Source organism: Ursus americanus, chromosome X, assembly GCF_024610735.1.
Source record: "Ursus americanus isolate L20-20 chromosome X, mUrsAme1.1.p, whole genome shotgun sequence".
In the NCBI taxonomy this organism is placed as follows: Eukaryota; Metazoa; Chordata; class Mammalia; order Carnivora; family Ursidae; genus Ursus; species Ursus americanus.
Genome location: NC_142164.1, coordinates 112,308,348 through 112,330,673, shown reverse-complemented (window position 1 = coordinate 112,330,673; position 22,326 = coordinate 112,308,348). Strand labels below are relative to the sequence as shown.

The 22,326-nt window shown below is 43.0% G+C and overlaps 1 non-coding gene across 1 annotated transcript; it reads right to left on the bottom strand.

Annotated features, from left to right (window-relative positions):
- Positions 1-15,801: 15,801 nt before the first annotated feature.
- Positions 15,802-15,873, bottom strand: TRNAD-GUC (transfer RNA aspartic acid (anticodon GUC)). The gene has a single exon. It is a non-coding gene; the product is annotated as a tRNA-Asp (tRNA).
- Positions 15,874-22,326: the final 6,453 nt, after the last annotated feature.

Genomic DNA, 22,326 nt, shown 5'->3' with positions numbered 1-22,326 from the left:
TAATCCAAAAGAAAGTATTTAGAGCCCTGAAACCATTCCAAACCACATTTTACCCAATCATTAAAAAAATTTCTTTTCATAACAATTTTACAATGTTGTGAACAACTATGAAATTGCTAATATCATTTCCATGTTTTTTGTTCATTTTCTCCTGGAAATGATGATGGGAAACAAGATGGCCAAAAAGCTAGGAAGTAGAGAATACTTTCCCTTCTGGCTAGGGAACTCTATAAACGTCCACAATTTTGATGATCACTGAATGTTGATAATAATATATGTACTCAATTTATTAGGTAACCGTTTGGTTTTCTATTAAGCTAAACAAATGCAATCAGTTTAATATACATAATTGATAGGACCCATAGAAATAAAGTACTAGTTGAATAATTTATAGCAGTGGTTCTTAGCTTTGGATTCATACTAGCAGCACTTGGAGAGCTTTTAAAAACCCTAAACCCAGGCCACATCCCAGACCAATTAAATTAGAATCTCTTGGGGCTGGGACTCAGACATCAGTATTTTTTAAGCTCAGTAGGTGATGCTAATATGTAGTTTGGGAAACACTGGTTTATAGAATGTCTGTGTTTACTCTTAGGTAAGCTTACGCACGTTAGGGACTCTTTCTTTACCAATCTTTACCAGCCTCTTCTTAGCCTTCAGGGACTGTTTCTGTTTCTTTTGCTTTAAACAAAGGTAAATCAGTCCAAAAGAACAAGTGTATTTGTTTTCATTTCTTCCTCTTTTTCTCTGCTCTTGGTTTTTCTGCCATATTGATCAATACAGCGAAATAGCAAATACAGGTCGGGCTATTTACTATTTACCACATTGGCAACGTATTTAATCTCTAAACTAGTCCCTGCCCCCAGCCCCCACCATCTATAGTAGTGGTTCTCAACTGGCAGTAATTTTACCCCCCAGGAGACATTTCGGATTGTCACCACTAGGGGGTTGCTTTTGACACCTAGCGGGGAGAGGCCAGCAATGTTGTTAAACGTTCGACAGTGCACAGGACGGCCCTCGCGGCACGGTATTATCTGGCTCCAAAGGTCACTAGTGCTGAGGTGAAGTAACCCTCGTCCGAGTGAGGCTCCGGCATCCAACTGCCTGTATTCAGATTCTTGCTCCTCCACTTGCTAGCTATGAAAGCTTTAGCACCTTATTATTCCTGCCCGAATCCATCGAAAATGTGAATATTATCAGCACTCCCCTTGGAGCTGACATGAAGTTTAAATGGGCCAACGCAGGTAGAGCATGTATGGTGCCAAGTAGCTAATTCTCACTGAAATATGTCTCTATTTTGAGGCATTCATGCCTTGTCAGGGTCCTTAAGATCGTTTGCTTGACCCTACTCTTGACAACCTCAGCATTAATATTTCATACTTTGGTGGTAGGAAGGGAAAAGGGGTTGTAAGATGGAGTTGCTTCGAACAGGCACCTGCTTTGGACTCAAAGTGGATATTAAGAGGCAACAAGCCTACAGAACACCGTTCAGTTCCTTCCCCCACCACCTTCCACGTGCCTCTGCCACCTTACCACTAGCTAGACACCTGTGTTGGGTGGAGTGTCCAAATAAACAAGCTTGTAGTGGGTCAAAAAAAAAAAAAGTCAAAGGTATTCTTGCAAGTGCTGATTCTAAGAGAAGAGGGTTAATGCCAATGAACACAGTTCTGTAATAAACTTTATAGACATTATTAATAAGAGGCAGATAGCTACAGGAGTCACACTCAGCAAAGAGCTCCGTGCCATAAATAGACTGGGGATCATTACTACAGAAGGAGTTGAGGTTATAGGTTGTAATGAAACCGTGAGGGAGGGTGTAGGGAGGAGAGAGAAGGGGCTCAGGATATAACCCAAGAAATATCTGCTTGACTAATATTTCTTGCGGACCTAATGTGTGTCTGCCAGTTGCCGTTCTTTTCTTTCTTTTTTTTTTTTATTTTAAGATTTTATTTATTTATTTGAGAGAGAGAAACAGAGAACACGAGTTGGGGGAGCGCGAGAGGGAGAAGCATGCTCCCGCTGAGCAGGGAGAGCCAGATGCGGGACTCTATCCCAGGACCCTGGGATCATGACCTGAGTGGAAGGCAGACACTTAACCAACTGAGCCACCCAGGTGCCCCTGTATGTTGTTCTTTAAAAATGTTATTTGATATGCATTATCCTGGCCATCATCCCTCATAATCAACATTTAAATTAGCTTCAAAATATTCTTTCAAATGGCTGTATTGTAATTTACTGGACCATTCTTCTATCTGGAGACATTTAGGCTGTTTCCAGATTTTTACCATTACAGACAGATTTCCCTGCATACCGATTTTCTAATGTTTGGATTATTTTCTTAAGCTACTTACAAGATCCATTTTTGAAGTGTTTCTTTATCCGTGAAGAATGTATAAAAGAATATGCAGCTGGAAAATCTTGTGTGATGGAGAAAAGATTCTATCAGGGATTAATATTTATCATCAAAAGTTTAAACTGGCATAAAGCTCCCATTAAAGAGAAGGATTCCAACCACGAAGTGAACACTAGTTGGGCCCACCTACTCTAGCTTTGAACAGAGATGGAAAGGTCTTCTCTGATTTCCACTTGAATAAAGACAGAACTCCCGATGCTCGCTATTGAGCCGGTACACTTCAATTTATTATTGCCCGAAAGTAGATTTTTATTGGATACAAAACAGGAAGTAAAAGCAAACAGAAGGAAGGACAGTCCTCCTCCCTGGAAATAATCATTGCGTCTTTCTCCAGGGCCCCTGGGTGAACGTCTTCGAATCACTGGCAGGTCTGTACCACCTCCAGTGGCTGAGCCTGAGGAAGACCACCTCCTGGCAGTTTTAACAAATGCTGGGGCCCCCCGAGCTCTGAAACGTCTGCACTGGTTTCAAGGAAATCCTCTTGGAGAGAAGTAACATTTATTTCTTTTTTCCTTGGTCTTCTCGTTAGTTTATATGTATTTAAGGGCAAAATTCATACAAATATGTAGAAGAAAGTTTCAGCGGGCTCTTCTACTTACTTCAGAAAATTGATTCAAAATTGGAGTGATGGGGGCGCCCGGGTGACTCAGTCGGTTAAGCATCTGCCTTCGGCTCAGGTCGTGATCTCAGGGTCCTGGGATCGAATCCCGCATCGGGCTCCCTGCTCAGGGGGGAATCTGCTTCTCCCTCTGCCCCTCCCCTACTTATGCTTGCTTGCGCGCGCGCTCTCTCTCTCTCTGAAATAAATAAAATCTTTAAAAAAGAAAAAAATTGGAGCGACGGGGCCCCCGGCTGGCTCAGGCCGTAGCGCATGTGACTCTTGATCTTGGGATCCCCAGTTTGAGCTTCGTGTTGGGGGTTAAGCGATTACTTAAAAATAAAATCCTAAAAAAATAAAATTGGAGTGACACTAATTCCCAATGCATTAATTAGACAGCTTGCGGGGCCCATCTTCTGCTAATTTAAATCATTTCCCTAAGTTCTATTTTGTCACTTTTGTATGCAAAGATGTGCCACTGAACTAATTTGATTGTCAAAAAAGGGACTTCTTTGGACTCTAAAGAAACAGGCCTTTAGGGGCGCCTGGGTGGCGCAGTCGTTAAGCGTCTGCCTTCGGCTCAGGGCGTGATCCCGGCGTTATGGGATCGAGCCCCACATCAGGCTCCTCCGCTATGAGCCTGCTTCTTCCTCTCCCACTCCCCCTGCTTCTGTTCCCTCTCTCGCTGGCTGTCTCTCTCTGTCAAATAAATAAAATCTTTAAAATAAAAAAAAACAGACCTTTAAAAAAAATCTTCGAATGTCAAATGTTGACTATGGTAATACTTGCACACACGTATTATTCATATTCAAACACGTATTGAGCACTTACTGTGCGTAAGGCAAGATGCTGGGACCATGGTCTCAATTATAAAGTGGGTGGGGTGCTAGGGGGAGAAAGACTCATCTTGAGGCGGAAAAGTTGTATTATGAATGGAAAAGGGTCTGATGAGGGAGCAGAAGGCTGGCTGAAGACAAAGCATAAGTTGACACCCTACAACCTCCCCCTATCCCCACTCTTGGGTGGGACCTGTGTGACATTCTTCCCGGAAGCTCCCAACTATCTTCATGTTAATGCCTTGCTAGAGGGAAAAACCACCTTAACCTGACAATGGCAAGGCCTCCGGTATCCTGTGAGTCTTCTTTAACATAGGAAAGTACTTTCTCAACCTCCCTCTTTCCTACCTCCCCCGACCCCATAGCATATAATCAGCCACCCTCACAACCCGGGGCAGCAGCTCTTTCTGCCCACGGGTCCTGTCCCTGTGCTTTAATAAACCACCATTTTGCACCAAAGATACCTCAAGTATTCTTCCTTGGTCCTTGGCTCTGAACTCCACCCCACTGAACCTCACCGATATTCCAAAATGACACCAGGTCCATCGCATAGGGATTCTCTGAGGATTTTCTAGATGCTAGCATTATTTCCTTTTCCCTTTTTAGAAATCAGAGGTAAAACCCAAACAGGCTGGAAGCAGGGAAGGCCCTGGGGGTGTGTGACCAGCAAAAGAGCAGGTGTGGAGCTGTCCCTGTTTGCAGTGCTGGGAGGAGTGTGAAGCCTGTCAGTAGGCCTGGGAAGTGCAGGAGAGCAGCAGATTTATCTCGCTGTGCAATTCTGCCCTGGTCCCTACAATGGAGGCACATGCCCCAGGGAAATGTGTGCAAAGCCGTCTTCCCTTGAAATCTCTTACGCTTCTTTAGAAAAATACAAACAGCTTGACCCCGAGCCTCAAGACTGTGACTCAGTTTGTGGGCGAGGAGCCTGGCAATCTATATTTTTACAAAGCTTGCTGGGGCAATGCTCAGGAACCGCCAGTTTTGGGAATGTGTACGATGTACTCATCCCACATATGCCAGTGTTGCCTGATGACCGGGATGCACATAGGAATCATCTGGGGGGTGATTAAAAGTGCCGATGCCCAGGTCCCATCCCTGGAGACTCTGATGTCATTGGTCTCCGGTGGGCCTGAGCACCGGGATTTTTCCAAACTCCCAGCTGATTGCGATGGGCAGCCAGGCTGAGAACCACTGGCTTACAGGCATTCGATCCTGATGAATCATCCGTCTTGCTGTCAAAGCTCAAAGTGAAGAAATGGTGGCTGTTTGAACTGATTCAGAGAATTCAAGAGAATTGAGAGATCCAAAGAAAGGATTGAGAGCAGACGGTTATAGAGGGAGCAGACAGGCACATCCATATCAACGCGACAGAGACAGTGGTTAGCCTTCACGGGGGAGGGGGAGCGGGGAGCACCACCACTCCTGGAAAGACCTGCAGCTTCCGTAAGGTTCGTAAAGTGGCCAGTGCCTTCATTATGAAATGAGGCCCTTGTTTCTAGAGGACAAGCAGCCTCTACCCGTCTCCAGGGCCAGTGGAAACGTGGGAAGAGCACCAGCCGGTGATGTCCTCGCCCAGAGGCAGCACACCCGAGCCGAGGAGGGAGGTGGCCCGACCAGGTCACAGAGAAACCAGGCCGATTGCTTCCCTAGACTCCACACTTGTAACCGTGCATTGCGTTGGGTTTGCGCTCCTTTACAAACGGCACGGCAGACAGCCGTCGAGCCAGAAGAACGAGATGGGCCCGTAATCACCTCCATGGCGCCGCCTACGCAAGAGAGCAGAGTCTGGGAGCTGCACAGTGTCTGCAGAAGCACTGATAGACCTTTCTGGGATGATGGAACTCTTCTATATATGCACAGTCTAGCACAATAGCCACCAGCCCCATGAGCTCTTGAGCACATAAACTATGGCTAGTGAGAGCAAGGAACCGAACTTTTAATTTTATTTCATTTTAATGAAGTCCAATTTAAATTTAAGTAGCGACGTGAGGCTAGTGACTTCCATATTGGATGGTGCAGTTCTACAGAATGAGGCGTTTTGTTTTTTTTTTTTTAAGAGCAAGGAGGGGCAGAGGGAGAAAGAGAGAGAATCCCAAGCAGGCTCTGTGCCCAGCACAGAGCCCCACATGGGGCTCGATCTCACAACCCTGAGATCATGACCTGAGCCAAAATCAAGAGTTGATGCTTAACCGACTGGGCCACCCAGGCGCCTCTAGAGAGTGAGTTTTGACTCTGTCACTTACTACCTGCTTAACCCAGGACCGATTTCAAAACTTCTTAAAGCCCTGGTTTCCTCATCTGTATTTCTTGTTTGCTGGTGCCAAAATTCCTCACAGAGACAGAATTCTCTTTGTTTGCAAAAATACCTGATGGTATCGTGAAAATAAAGGCCTGGAAAGCTTCTGGAGAGGAAATGCAGAATACAGGAAGGGCCATTCATTTTCTATAAGAACACGGGAGAAATCAATCATTTATTCTTGGCCCTGTGAGAAGGAGTAAGGGAGAGGGGGAAGGAGGCACCAGTAAGAAAGGCTGGGGCTACGTGGAATACTGAGGTGACTGAAAGGACTCCAGGAACAGAGAGAGCTAATCTTACTTCCAGTTTATTTCTCTTACTGTGCTGTACACCTATTATATCTTTCTAATTCTTTGGTATAATTTGCTGTAAACGGAAATGGGTTGGTTGGGTGTGTATGTGTGTGTGTTGATGTGTGCATGTGTGTGAGTGTGTGAGTGTGTGAATTAAGTAAAGGAATGGGCCTGGTGTTTAATGTAGAAATGCACGTAAGACGGAAGGATGGAAGGCTCAGACAGTTATGAAGCAAAACTCATTCAGCTAAAGCAGGAGCTCACAGGCAGGTAAACCACGAGAAAGTAAGGTCCTAAGGACGGATGTGCTAAAAAGGGGCGCCTGGGTGGCTCAGTCGGTGAAGCGTCTGCCTTCGGCTCACGTCATGATCCCAGGGTTCTGGGATCGAGTCCCTGCCACCCAGTGGGGAGCCTGCTTCTCCCTCTCCTCTTCCCTTCTTGTGCTCTCTTTCTCTCCCTCTGTCAAATAAGTAAATAAAATCTTAAAAAAAAAAAAAAGGAAGTGCTAAGAACCATGGGGCTAGCATCGGTTTTCCATGAAATGGAGGTTCGCACCAAGCTTATACAGAGCTCAAAAGGAAGGGTCATCCTAGTAATACTTGTAATATATGTAAACTGTGGTAAGAACACCTACTTGAAGGGTTGTGGTAAAGAGTAAATGCGATAATGTATGTAAAGTGCTTAGTTCAGTGCATGGCACACAGTAAGAGCTTAATCAAAGATTGTGAAGCTTCAGTTTCATATTTTAAAATAAATACACGGTTTCTTTTTAAAGAAAATTAAGAGAGACACCATGTAAAGCTCTTGGTTCACAGCAAGTGTTCCTTAAATGCCATGCTCCTTCCTTTTTTGGAAAGGAAACGTCTTCCGGACCCCGACTTGCTAGCTATAGCATTTTACACGATAGAACCACGCGGGCCCCGGAAACTTCTTGGGAACAAATGGGGTCTCCCGTTCTCTCCCTTCTCTCCGTTACAAATGACATCTTTCTGAGGAGCAGTGAAACGATGCAAACTACCTTGTGGGATTACAGCACTTCTAAGCTATTGTCTTGCGTCCAGGCTCGTCTTTCATCTTCAGCCACAAGATCCCGATTCTCTCTCTCTCTCTCTCTCATAGCTCACACAGGCTTAGTGCCTTCCATCGATGTGCCTAGCTTTCATCTAGTTTTACCCATTTGGGGGTCTGGTTCACCCAATCAGCTGTCCTTGCCTCTTCTAGTGGCCTTCATTTTCTTTTTTTTTTCCCTTAAGATTTTATTTGAGAGAGAGAGAGAGAGAGAGAACAAGCAGAGGGGGAGGGGCAGAGGAGAGGGAGAAGCAGACTCCTTGCTGAGCAAGAAGCCTGATGTGAGGCTTGATCCCAGGACCCCGGGATCATGACCTGAGCCAAAGGCAGATGCTTAACCAACTGAGCCACCCAGGCGTCCCTAGTGGCCTTCATTTTCAATTGTTTCTATTCCTCCTGCTTTTCAAATGTCACTAATTGTCTATTCAGTACTTGCTGCCTTTGGCTGAAATATGTTATTTGCACCTTAAAAAAAGTCTTATTTGTGTCACCTTGGTCCTTGTTGCTGAGTACTTATAGATCATTCTTGTACGTAGGAATCAAGCCTCTTCCTGAGAGCAAGCAGGGAAAGTTCTGAGAATTCTATAGAACTTTGACTATAGCTTCTGAAAAATTCAGAGAGTACAGGTTGCTCTCATGGTCACCAGAGAGTTGGCTGGTTTTCCTCACAGATGATGTGATAACTTAAAGTTTGAAGATTCACATTAAAAGTATTAACAAAACACAATTACCACCTCGCCTGCAATTCCACGGCCCGACCTCTGGGTGATGGCGTGTTCAGTCCAAGCCACTCACCGGCCCTTGTGGCCAACCGGAAGCGTGCTGATCGGAATATAGATAGACATGGCTTTTGTCCCTCAAAATAGGTTTCCTATAAGACAGTTGAGTGTAAGTACCATGGCATAAGAGATCACGTTTCTTACTTGAATTTTCAGCTAGCGTTTTCATCCAAGAAGTGGAGAACTGCAGGGTTCCTTGCAGATTCTGGTGCTGTTTCATGATTTAAGGCCTGGGGAATCTTGTGTTTTCCAGTATGCTTAGATTTTTAATACCGGGGCTCAGGTGTCCTGAGTAAAGACAATTGCAGCTCCACTTGTGAAAACCCAATAGCAGAATGCTAATCCAGGAAAAGCTGTGTTCCACATTCTGCTATCTCAAGAGAAAGCTCATTTTGTACTCATTTCATTTCTGCTGTTCACTCTCCATGGTGAATAATAAACACAGGCATAAACTAGAAAAAGATATTTTCTCTTCCAGGAGATGGAATTGCCTAGAAAACTCTGGAATTAAAAAAAAACCCACCTTAAATATAAATCTTGTCAGACCTGATAACTAATGCTTGAAATTTCTATCTACTCTCAGTGGTGAGAGCTACCAAAGACTGTATTAAGAAAAGCATCCCAGTTTGTCTCTGAAGAGGTAGGGTGTTTATCAGTCAGTATTATGTATGAAAAGTTCCCCACAGATTTAGCACATCCTGTCGAGCTCTCTTGTTTTACTGTGTTTGTAAATCAGAGCGTGTTTGAAATATAAAGTGATGCTGAGCTCTGATGTGTGCTGAAGGGTTTCCATTAGTGTCAACTTTTTCTTCCAACACCCTTACCTAGAGCTCCCGCAAGGAAAATACTAGTGTGCAAAGGGAGTACATGCTGAGAAATGGCAAATATTGGAAAGGTGTATTGAACATTTTTTTTTTTTGAGGGGCAAGTTCCTTTTAGGACCCAAGTCACAGTTTTTGAATATCCCTGAGGTTGGCGTATCAGGTGAGGTACAGCCAGAAGAGAGGCCACACAAGTTATTTGAACTCTCAGTGGAATAGTTTGTGAAGTTCTGAATTTTCACAAAAGGTTACCTAATGTTTTCTCACCGTCTCCATGGTGCCGCAAACCGCCATCATCGTAATCTGATGCGAAAACCAAAGTTATGTACTTTAGCAGTTTCCATGATTCAGACACAAATATAGTGAGGTTTATTTTTAAAAATTATGCTTGAATCTGAATAATTCTATTGTAGAAGCAAATACTAATTATGAAGGAAAATATTCAAGCTAAATTGTTAGGTGGACAAAGCAAGTTATATGGGCAGAGGATTTCCAGTTTTAGCGATGGCAGAATAGCTTGGCTTGGACCAACTCCCCTACATATATAAATTGTAATCCTCTGACAAAATATTAACAAAGCAACTATTTGAAGGCGTTAGAAAATGACAAAAAGGCTGCAGAAACAGGATTTAACTCTTGAAAGGAGGAAACTGCACTTGATACGATCCAAGTTCCCGCAGCTCTTCCTTGGAAGGCGTTCTCCAGTCTGTGCTAAAACTCAAACTGAAAGCTGACGTCATATTGGCCAGAGGTGTCAGAAGACTGAACTGGGAGATGCAAGAGTGGCTGGAATTTGGGTAGTAAAACATCTAGAAAGGAGGGAGTCACAAAGATGGCTGCATACAATCTCCCGTTGAATCCCATCGATGCATCTGGGTATAATCTCCCCTTACATCTTGGGCTGATCCCTGAATTGACCTTGCACCAAGGAGCATCCAAGGATACCAGTGGAAGGCAACAACTAAAAGGCTGAACTATGTGGGCAGAGATTTAAACTCCTGCCCACAACAGGGGAGACAGAGTTGGAAGTTTGGGTCCTGCCAGTTATAGAGGTTTGGCAAGTAGTTTTGGATTTCCACTGAAATTCCAAAAAGGCCATGCCTAGGGTGCTAAAGCTTTGTCACAGGACCAAGAGATCAATTCTAAGACCAAGGACAAATCAAAACAGACCCCCCCACCCCGCCCCGGACAAAGTGTAAAACCAAGCCTCCACAAACTTAAGGTTATCAGTCTAGAATTTAATAACCCGGTAAAACAAAAACCAACAAAGTTTCATAGGGCATAACTGAGTTCAGATTCTTTAAAATATGACTTTCATAATGTCTAATATACAATAAAAATGGCAAGACATGCAAAACAGGGAAACATGTGACCTAAGAGCACTGGTAATGAGAAATATTTGCACACATGTAAAAGACTCTTTCTGTGGGGTGCCTGGGTGGCTCAGTCGGTAAAGCGTCTGCCTTCAGCTCAGGTCATGATCCTGGGGTCCTGGGATCGAGCCCCACTTCGGGCTCCCTGCTCAGCAGGGAGTCTATTTGTCCCTTTCCCTCTGCCCCCTCATGCTCTCTCTCTCAAATAAATAAATAAAATCTTTTAAAAAAGACTCTTTTTGTGTTTAATCTTCATTTCCTTAAAATTCAAAAGACTCTTTAAAGCAAAAACAGTATTTTATTTTGGCATTAATAATAGGAAACAATGATAAGAAGAGAGAGGGTAATAGAATTATACTGTTACAAGTTTCTTACATGTTATGCAAAGTGGTATAATGTTAAATCTACATAGTTTCTTTTTTTAAAAATATTTTATTTATTTATTTTAGAGACAGAGTACAAGCAGGGGGAGGAGCACAAAGAGGGAGAAGCAGACACCGTGCTGAGGGCAGAGTCAAACGCAGGGCTCCATCTCATGACCCATGAGATCATGACCTGAACCAAAACCAAGAATAAGAGGCTTAACCAACTGAGCCATCCAGGTGCCCCAAGTCTACAGAGTTTCCAATAAGTTTAGGATACACAGTGTGATGTTTAGACTAACTACTAAAAGCAATACAAAAAGGTATAGATAAAAAGTCAATAGAGGAATTAAAATGGAGTAGAACAATATTTGATTCCAGAGAAAACAAGGGAGTAGAAACAGAGGGACAATGACAGAAAACAGGACAAATAAAAAAAATATTTTAAAATTTACCTAGTAGAATCAAGAAATAGAGAAAGACCAAGAAAAGTGAAAAACAGTGTTCTACCTGATATCAAAATGATAAAATTATACTGCTTAAAATATTGTGATACTAGTGTAGGAAAAGAGAGGTCCATGGAAACAGGCCCACGAACATAGGAAGATTTGGTATTTAATAAAAATGGTATTTCAGCTTGGTGGTGGCAGTGGGGGACCTACAGCTAACATACTCATTGGTGAAAGGCTGGCCACTTCCCCCCAAGATTGGCAAGAAAGCAAGGATATCTGCTCTCACAACTTCTACTCCATGCTGTATGGTCTTTATCTGCAGATGATATGATTATGTCAAGCTAATCCAGTGGGGGAATGGGGTAACCTTTCCAACAAATGTTCCTGGGACAACTGGATATCCATATGGAAAAAGACTAAGCTTGGCCCAAAACTTAGCCTCAGGTGAGTCAACCTTCCTCAGCTGAGGACCACCAGCCGCCCCGGCCCGCAGACCTTCAAGGGGATCTGGTGGGTGCCTCAGAGCATCTCCTACCCTCCATCTTCCGTGCCACGTGGGAGCCCTTGCATCTTATAATAAGTTCTGGGAATAGCTTCTTTACAAGTCGGCTTGTTCTCTTTTCCTGCCAGAACTTTTGTGAGTGAGCGAGTAAGCACTGCGACCTTCATCTCTGCATCTCTTCTCCAGGCGGCGACTGTTACTCGCCAGCTCTCCCCTCTAGTGCCCATCTTACATTCTACTCAGCCTCGGCTATCAACAGGGGCTGGAGTTAACACATGGTACAGCCATGGGCTGCCATACTGCTACGTGCGTATGGTGGAAAATGGCTAAGCAATAACAATGAGTTAACTCTTTCTACATGCAACAACATGAATGAATCTCAAGAATGTTTTGTTGTCTGATTCCGTTTTTATGAAGTTCAAGAACAGGCAACACTAATCTACAGTGACAGATATCAGAACAGCGGTTGCCCATGGAGGGTGGGGGTTGACTGGAAGGAGCTACAGGAATCCTTTCAGGGGAGACGGAAGTATTGTATCTCTGGATTTGGGTGGAGGTTACATGGATGTATACATTCATCAGAATTCATCCAGTTGTACATAAGACACAAGCCAAAATGTTAACCATGTTGGAATCGAGTGAGTTTGTTTTCTTATTTGCTATCTCTGTGCTTTCCCCAATGAACACACACTTTTTGAATAACTAGAATTTATTTTTAAGAAATAAATGGTTTTATTCTTTGAATGGTGAGTTATTTTTCTTTTTTTCCCCCTAATTTGGCTATTTACAAGTCGATGTCTGCACTTTCCCTGGATGTACTTAATGCTGTAACATTCGTATTAGCATGTTGCTTACAGAAGATTTCAAAATTCTAGCAAATCATAGATTCTGTATGGTTGGACAGTAACTTGAAAAATCAGCTGGTCCAGAAGATTAATGTCCATAGCACTCACGAGAGGTGGTAATTTAGGTTTCGTGTATATGTATGTACACATTTTTTTCTGGTATATCTCTAGGTACAGAGATACTTAAGCCAGCCTCTTTCAGTACTTTATTATCTTGATGGCTAATTGCTTAGAAGATCCTTTTGAGGCAGGTAAAGCCAGAGAGAATACTATTCTAATGCAGACCAGTGAGATGGTTGATTTCTAGAATGTTCTTCCACCCACCTGATCCTACTGCTCCATGGTTGATATTTCTATATTTTGATTTTTCTATTATCTATCATGCAATTAAAGAGCTGTTTATGTGTGAAACTCACTTTTCTTTAAGGACAACTTCCTTTTATTATTTAAGAAATTTTTACCATGGAAGAACCTCAATTCCATAATGATGCTTTGTCTTTAGTTCAGAATAAAATCATTATATGCATCTATACCTTCTTCTATTTAGTAGACTGTTGTTTATATATTAAGGGAGGAAATGCCTTGTCCAGAAACTTGTATAAATACCTTAAATTTGTATGCGGACCAGATGTTTACAAATAGAGAGTCATGGCTTTGTATTCTGTGTGAGTCAATGACTACAGCTCCCTCTCCCTTCCTTCATCCCCTTCACTCCATCCTTTCTTTTCTCTCCTACTCATCCCTTTCCTCTCCCCTAATCTATTCCACAAGACTACCACATGCTAGCATCTGAGAGGTAATTCCAAAGGAAAGTTGGAGATGTTCAGGAATGCTAACTGGGACTCAGAATTTCTTATTATGTCAAATCAGAAGAGAATGAAAATATATGCTGGAATCCTTCAATGTGGACACCATTGGACCAAATAATTTCTCTTCCAAACCAGGACACTTCTGAGAGGGAAAGGGGTACTATTACTAATTTAGTTAGCAAACAGCCATAAATGGGACTGTCCCAGGCAATCCAGACTAGAACAAGCTCGTCTAAGCTGCTTTTAGCCGACCTGTGAGTAATGGCTATAGCGTGCATATTTGTGCGCGGGAGTGAAATGAGGGAACGGTGTCTAAAGACAGGGAGATTCCTGGTAAGGCAAGTTTTGTATTTATGAGTTTAAATAAAGAAGAAAAGTAATCTATTCCCGTTGAAGTCCACAGTTGTCATGAATATTGTTACAAATACAGATTTCATTACATTTTTGTGGTTTATGATGCTGTGAATATTGGTGGGAATATGGTAGGGTGGGAAGCTATTTTATTTTGGGGGTGGTCTGTCTTCCTCCTGATTTTCGTGTGTGTGCATTGTGTGTCTGTTTGTGAGAGACAATCTGTTGGCCTGTTCGTAAGAAAACTTCCCTTTGATTCAGTTTTTGGCCTGCTCAGCGCTTCCCTCCATTACTGTTTTGCTTTACACGAATCAAACATTGATAGCTGTCAACTTACTGAAACCATTCTGATTTTAGGAGTATTTTTGCACACCGAGTGCTCCTTGCTTATGCCTATAATTGGTAGAGTGGCTGCAGGATCATTTTTACATTTAATTGGCTGTTCTTGACTTTCTTTTAAATAGTTTTTTGTGTGCAAAACAGCTACTGAGTAGTCTGATGAGAATAGCGTACATCAGTTTAAAAGCATAGTCACGTTCCTGGGTCTGCACTGAGGAGGAGGAAGTTTGTTAAGGAAAAATGTGTGCTCCCTGAAGTGCACTCTCAATATTCGGTCATGTTGGGAACGAATAAGGGCAATGCAAACACGATGACTTGCACTTAATTCAATCACTTGTTACTTTGATTCTATTTAATTTGATCAAAAACCCATGAAAGCAAATCATTTGTAATAAGGGCAACACAACTCCTCCTCTTTTATTTTGATAGATGTTAATTACTGCAGGCGGGAGCTATGGAGTAATTCAATTACTGGCTGTAATAATGTTGTCATTTAATTAATAATGCATGCCTCATATCTGAGCGAGAGAGAAGAGCGTGAAGGTTTTGGAGAATGACTGCAACAACAAAAAAATGTAATTCAGATAAGTCTAAGAACTATTTTTTCTAAAGATCTATTTATTTATTTATTTATTTGACAGAGAGAGCACAAGCAGGGGGAGGAGCAGGCAGAGGCAGAGGGACAGGGAGAAGCAGGGCCCCCGCTGAGCAGGGAACCTGAGGCGGAACTCGATCCCAGGATCCCAAGATCATGACCTGAGCCAAAGGTAGATGCTTAACCAACTGAGCCAGCCAGGCGCCTTGTCTAAGAACTATTGCCAAGAGTAAACGCCTGCTGGCAACTACAGTGCCAGAGAGAGCCTTTAGGCCAGGAGGTGTGGGGGATGACTGTAGGAAGTTGGGCTGCAGGTACTGAAGTGGTAAAGGCTAGAGACCCTAACAGCATTTACTACAGTCCTTCATAATGTCTACAGTTTTAAAAGCGGGCTATGAAACAAGATGTATAGAATGACTTCATTTTTGCAATTCCACTCCACATGCATATGTGCACACACTTCCAGACATGTCGGCCCTACCACTGGCTCGCTGTGGTTCTCTTCCCTCCAACCCTCTGAGCTCTGGATCCCATCGTTTTATATCTTTTTGAGCACCTCACACCTTTAGCCAATCTGTCTGCTCCCCCTCCCCCCGCCCAACTTCCCTGTCGAAGACCTTCTTCTATTGAAATATTTGCAGCTGCTATGCATATACTCTACTAGTGCTCATGTTTTCCCATGAGGAGATGTTTGTCCTGACCAGAGACTGCAAACACACGGCTAAGCCTGGATTTCAACAGTTTAACTAAGACATGCCTAAGTGTGGTTTTCTTTGTACTTATTCTGCTTGGGTTTCACTGAGCTTCTGGAATCTGTGGGTTAGTATCTCTCATTGGTTTCCTCAGTATGGGAGACATTCTTTACCGCTTTTGCTTTGCTTCGAGCATTGGTTCTGTATCATTCTCTTCATCTCCTTTCTTTCTAGGAGTCCCTTTATGCTTGCATTAGGCCTATTCTCCATATCTCACATGGAGATATGTTTTGGTTTTTTTCTTTTTTCTTTTTTTTTTAATGATTTTTTATTTTATTATGTTAGTCACCATACAGTACATCAAAAGGGCGTCTTGCCTCCCCGTCAGGGAATCGAACCCCAGTCTCCCGCGTGACAGGCGGGGATACTCACCACTATACTAACGAGGACGGCTGGTTTTTTTCTATCTTTTTTTTTTGTATTTTCTATCTTTTTTACACTCTGTGCATCAATTTGTATATATCTAGTCACTTGGCTTTCTCTGTTCAATTGTATCTAATCTAATATTAAACCCATTTATTGCATTCTTTAAAAAAAGATTTTATTTTTGAGTAATCTCTACACCCAATATGGGGCTCGAACTTACAACCCTGAGATCAAGAGTTGCATGCTCTAAGGACTGAACCATCCAGGTGCCCCCCCCACCCCTACAATTTATTGAATTCTCAAGTGTAGATATTTTCTTTTTCAGAGGGAGTTCTAGAACTTGTTGACTTTTCATTATGGATTCCAGGTATCTGCTGAAAATTTTCATCTTTTCCTATATTAATTATTTTAAGAGTCTATTAATGTTAACTATTTTAAGATTTTTATATCATGGATCACTTGCCATTTTGTTTAAATTGCTTGTTTTATTTCTCTTGGTTTTTGGTCAACTATTCCTGCTTTTAATTTTCAGGTTGGCCTATAACTTTTTACTGTACTCTAGATATTGTGGGCAAAAATTGTAGAGGTCTGGGGCGCCTGGGTGGCTCCGTCGTTAAGCGTCCGCCTTCGGCTCAGGTCGTGATCCCGGCGTTCTGGGATCGAGCCCCACATCAGGCTCCCTGCTCAGCGGGAAGCCTGCTTCTCCCTCTCCCTCTGCCTGCTGCTCCCCCTGCTTGTGTTCCCTCTCTCGCTGTCTCTCTGTCAAATAAATAAATAAAATCTTTAAAAAAATTGTAGAGGTTCTGAATGATATTATCCTCTTCCGAGGAGGGTTAACTTTTCTTTTGGCAGTGGCTCACCATGGTCCTCTTGCACCTTGGCTTTTAGGTGTTGTGGGGGATGATCTACTTCAGCCTTCCCTTAATCCTAGAGCGTATTTCTGTCTTGGTGCATGATGCAGGAGCGCGTGCCAAGGCCCTTCTACCTTGGTAGAGCTGGAGCTACCACGGTCTTCTTAGCACCATGTGGTTGCTGTGACCTCTGCCTAACTTGTTATCCCTGGGGACTCGCCCTGTGCATGGACAGTTTAGGAGGAAGCTGATCACTTGACGGGAAATTTTATGCAGATTTTGGGGCTCAAAAACTCTCTGGGGGGCGCCTGGGTGGCACAGCGGTTGGGCGTCTGCCTTCGGCTCAGGGCGTGATCCCGGCGTTGTGGGATCGAGCCCCACATCAGGCTCCTCCGCTATGAGCCTGCTTCTTCCTCTCCCACTCCCCCTGCTTGTGTTCCCTCTCTCGCTGGCTGTCTCTATCTCTGTCAAATAAATAAATAAAATCTTTAAAAAAAAAAAACTCTCTGGGATTTTGTCTTTCTAGTTCTAACCACTTTGGCAGCTCCAAACCATGCCTTCCATCTCCTCAGCTCAGTCACTTGATGCTGCCTGCTTGGGCCATGGGCATGAACTGCTCTCAGAGAAAATCTAGGGTGAAAGTGGAGCTTACTTCTTGTATTCCTCTTTTCTCAAAGCTTCCAGCCCTGTTTGGTTTGCCTGCACTGATGCTCCACGTTGCCTTCGAATGGTTGTTTTCTATATCTTGCTCGACATTTATAATTCTTTCCAGCATGAGTATTAGTCTGATATTTACTGGTCTTCCTTTGGCAATGCTGAAATGTCATTTCCTCAGAGAGGTGTTCTCTAGCTACCATACCCAAAGTGTCCTCTCTCTTTATCTCTTCTTCATCTGCCTCTTAGTTTCTTAAAAAAAAAATTTTTTTTTATTTTTTAAGTAATCTTTACACTCAATGCGGGGCTCGAACTCACAACCCCAAGATCAAGAGTTGTGTGCTCCACCCACTGAGCCAGCCAGGCACCCCTGTTTCTTAGTTTTTATTACAATATGTTCTTTAATTTGTTCATTTACTTTTTTAATGCCTGTTACCCCCCTGAATGAATGTGCTGGAAAAATTCTGCCCATGGAAATCTTACTCACAGGCTATCTCTTAAGTTAATGGGTTGTGGAGGATGGTAAGGAAGTGTGACAAATGGACATGGGAGGGCACAAAGAAGCTCCCTACTTTGCAAGGGGTGGGCTTGGTGGGAGGGGTTGCTAGGACCTCCAGGGAGTGAGCTGTAAGATGCTGGCATGGGTGTCTATGAGCTGACAAACCAGGTTCTGAGGCTAGTTCCTAATATGAACATACAATTCATCTGTACTCTTCCCAGGGACTTGGAGGTAGACACCATTATCCCCACTGCCCAAGGGGCACACAGAGAGGCAGGATTTGAATCCAACCCAAATCTGTTTGACTTCATAGCCAATGCTCTTTTTCCCACATCTTCAGATCACACATTTTAGTATGTATATGTTTCTGATTCTAGGTCTAAGCTGAACTCAGCCATCTGCTTTAGGTGATTTGGATATTAGTTGCCCAGTGGACATCACTGGGAGTCTCCTGTTATGGCAGTGAATTAAATTCGAGCTTCAAAGATCTTATTAATAGCCTCTAACTAAAATAGACCATTATCGGGGCACCTGGGTGGCTCAGTCCATTAAGCATCCGACCCTCGATCTCAGCTCAGGTCTTAATCTCAGGGTCATGAGTTCAAGCCCCATGCTGGGCTCCACGCTGAGCATGGAGCCCACTTAAAGAAAATAGACCATTATCATTAAGTGAAAAAAAGTAAGGGGCATTCCAGTGCATCCAATATGGATATAAAGAGGGAAGGAAAAAATGGATTTGGATTTGCATTTGCTTGGGTGTACAGAGAAAACCTTTAGATGATACACAGAAACTAGTATCATGGGAAGGGAAATGGGTAGAGAGGGACATGGTGAGAAGAGATTTTTTGCTGTATGTCCTTTTGTAACTTTGAGTTTTGTATCTTGAAAATTTAATATGTATTCAAAAAATTAAATTAAAAATATCCACTTAATACCTATGCTTATATAAATGATTAATATTCTTTGCCTTTGGACTATCTGTCTACTGCGCCCCTAATAAGCCTTCTGTTTCAGGCTCCTCCTGCCAAGAAGCCAGTTTTGGGCATATCATGTGGACATTCTGGACAAACTTCTCACAGGAATACATGGAAATTAGAATTATAATTACAAATTTATATTATATTTAGCTACCCAATCGATTAAATAGGGTTTCTGATTGTCTTGATCTTGTATTGTACTGTTTGTATGGGATTACATATTCCAAGTTTCCTAAAATACAGACGTATTAAACGAACATAACACAACTTTCTTTTTTTTTTTTATTAATAATGATTTTTTATTATATTATGTTAGTCACCATACAGTACATCCCCGGTTTTCGATGTAAGGCTCGATGATTCATTAGTTGTGTATAACACCCAGTGCACCATGCAATACGTGCCCTCCTTACTACCCATCACCGGTCTATCCCATTCCCCCACCCCCCTCCCCTCTGTAGCCCTCAGTTTGTTTCTCATAGTCCATAGTCTCTCATGTTTCATTCCCCCTTCTGATCACCCCCCCTTTCTTTATCCCTTTCTTCCCCTACTGATCATTCTAGTTCTTATGTTCCATAGATGAGAGAAATCATATGATAGTTGTCTTTCTCTGCTTGACTTATTTCACTAAGCATTATCTCCTCCAGTGCCGTCCATGTTGTAGCAAATGTTGAGAACTCATTCTTTCTGATTGCTGAGTAATATTCCATTGTATATATGGACCACAACTTCTTAATCCAGTCATCTGTTGCAGGGCATCTCGGCTCCTTCCACGATTTAGCTATTGTGGACATTGCTGCTATGAACATTGGGGTGCATATGGCCCTTCTCTTCACTACGTCTATAACACAACTTTCATAGGCTGTCATCATTTAGGTAAAACATACCTCTAATTAAAAATATGTTTTGTTCAGCATTTTCATCTTCATGTGGGTACAGCTGCTAACTTTTGGTGTTGAACAGGGAAAAGTTAGGCTTTCATTTTAAAAGAGAAAACTGACTTTCTGGTTGATGACAGGAGTGAAGAGTGTTAAGACATAATTCTATAATTCAAGCAGACTCTTGGGAATCAAAGAATTCTTTGATGATCCAATTGCCTACTTAAAAGAAAGGATTTTTTTTCCTCTTCTGTTCTCTCCGGGATAACTGGTGTTATTCATCTGAATAAAACGTGGCTTTTAAGAGAAAGAAAGCATGCACTATGCCTTTGCACTTAGTGTATTTTTCTCCAGTGGAGTTTCTTTCCCTTACTCCATTAGAGCAAAATAAATGATTCTGCTCCTTAGTGTCACATATGGTCATGTCTAAGTGAGGCTTTATGTGTATCTTAAGAATATTTTGGCTTAAAGGCAGTAAATGAAGTCTTCAGCTTCTTTAAATCCTAGGGAGCACCATCTGACTGTCTGAATAACACTGAAAACAGTGCACTGATAACTGGGCAATTCTATGTCTCAAGAGCCTTGCTAATTGAAGACGTATCACACCACCCCCTTAATTTCAGCATTCTGCTCTGCAAATGATGACTGCTCTTTTACATTTGTGCTTTTCCTTCCAAGCAAATCATGCTCGGTCCACATCAAGGAAGATACAGGGACTGCTTCATGGGATGAAGCACCTAGCAAATGCCTGGTACGTGGCAGTCAGTCCTCAATACATGGTATTATGATCTAAGAGCAGTAAAAGGAAGATTTGTTTGAGTTCTGGTTCCCCAGAAGCAGACTCTGACAGGAGAATTGGAGAGCAAGGGATTTCTCAAGGAAGTGGGAAGGTGCTCCCCAGAGGGAGGAAGTGCTCTGGAGAGAAGGGAAGGAGGGCGTGTGCAGGACAGGGAACGCTCAGCCTCAGCCTCAGCCTCATTCCTGGGAGCTCTGCGGGATAACTGAGCCTCTAGGCCTCCAGGCCTTAAAGGGAAGGAACTAGGTCTTCCATATTGCCATTCTCCTGGGAAGGAAGTGAACTCCCAGACACTTCTGCTCTCAGTACAGGAGAATGAAGTGGTTACGGAGACTGGGGACAGTGCTCTGAGGAAAGTTGCAGTACCAGCCTTCAGAGGCAAAGCCCACAGAAGCCAGGTGAAGGATGCACAGAACCTACAAAAGAAATCTGAGGTGGTCAGGGCGGGATACCCAGCATGTCTGCTGCAAGGCCAAGGTAGGGTCTGCTTCATGGGTATGTGACCAGTGCAACTGCACAGGGTCCTACCCTCAGAAGGGCTCTGCCTCTGGGATTCAGTACTCTACAGTCATCATCTTGAAATTCTTTTTTTTTTTTAAGGGGATACATGTTCTTCTTCTTCTTTTTTTTTTTTAAAAAGATTTTATTTATTTATTTGTCAGAGACAGAGACAGCCAGCGAGAGAGGGAACACAAGCAGGGGGAGTGGGAGAGGAAGAAGCAGGCTCATAGCAGAGGAGCCTGATGTGGGGCTCGATCCCATAACGCCGGGATCACGCCCTGAGCCGAAGGCAGACGCTTAACCGCTGTGCCACCCAGGTGCCCCATCATCTTGAAATTCTTAATTTTGTCTTCTACTGTTATGTTTTGTAGGTGAAGTCTGATGGGATAGTGGCGCATGTGCAGCCCCTCCTCCCACCACCTGATGCCTCCCTGGGACCGGTTCTCAGCCACTGGTGTAGCTGTTCTGACCCTGGAGCCTGGTGCCCACCTGGCCTTCCCCACTCCTCCTTGCCCAGTGACCATGGCTGACCTCTGTTCGGACAACCACTGTTGTGAGGGTATGGGTGGGGTGGGGGGAGGCCAGGGTTCCACAGCTCCAGAGGGACATGTCTCCTGAGGCAAGGGAAATAAAAGCAAAATAAATTATTGGGAGTACATTAAAAGCAAAAACTTCTACATGGCGAAGGGAACAGTCAATAAAACTAAGAGGCGACCTACAGAATGGGAGAAGATACTTGCAAATGACATATTCAATAAAGGGTTAGTGTCCAAAAATATAAAGAACTTACACAACTCAATACCCAAAAAACAAATAATCCAATTAAAAATGGGCAGAAGACATGAACAGACATTTCTCCAGAGAAGACATCCGGATGGCCAACAGATACGTGAAAATATGCTCAACATCACTCATCATCAGGGAAATACAAATCAAAACCACAATGAGATATCACCTCACACCTGTCAGAACAGCTAAATCAACAACACAAGGAACAACAAGTGTTGGTGAGGATGTGGGAAAGAAGGAACCCTCTTGCACTATTGGTGGGCATGCAAACTGGTGCAGCTGCTCTGGAAAACAGTATGGAGGGTCCTCAAAAGTTAAAAATAGAACTATCCTATGATCCAGAAATCACACTAGTGGGTATTTAGCCCCAGAATACGAAAACACTAATTCAAAGAGATACATGCACCCTGATGTTTATAGCAGCATTATTTACAATAGCCAAATTATGGAAACAGCCCGAATGTCCATTGACGGATGGATAAAGAAGATGTGGTATATATACACAATGGAATATTATTCAGCCACAAAAAA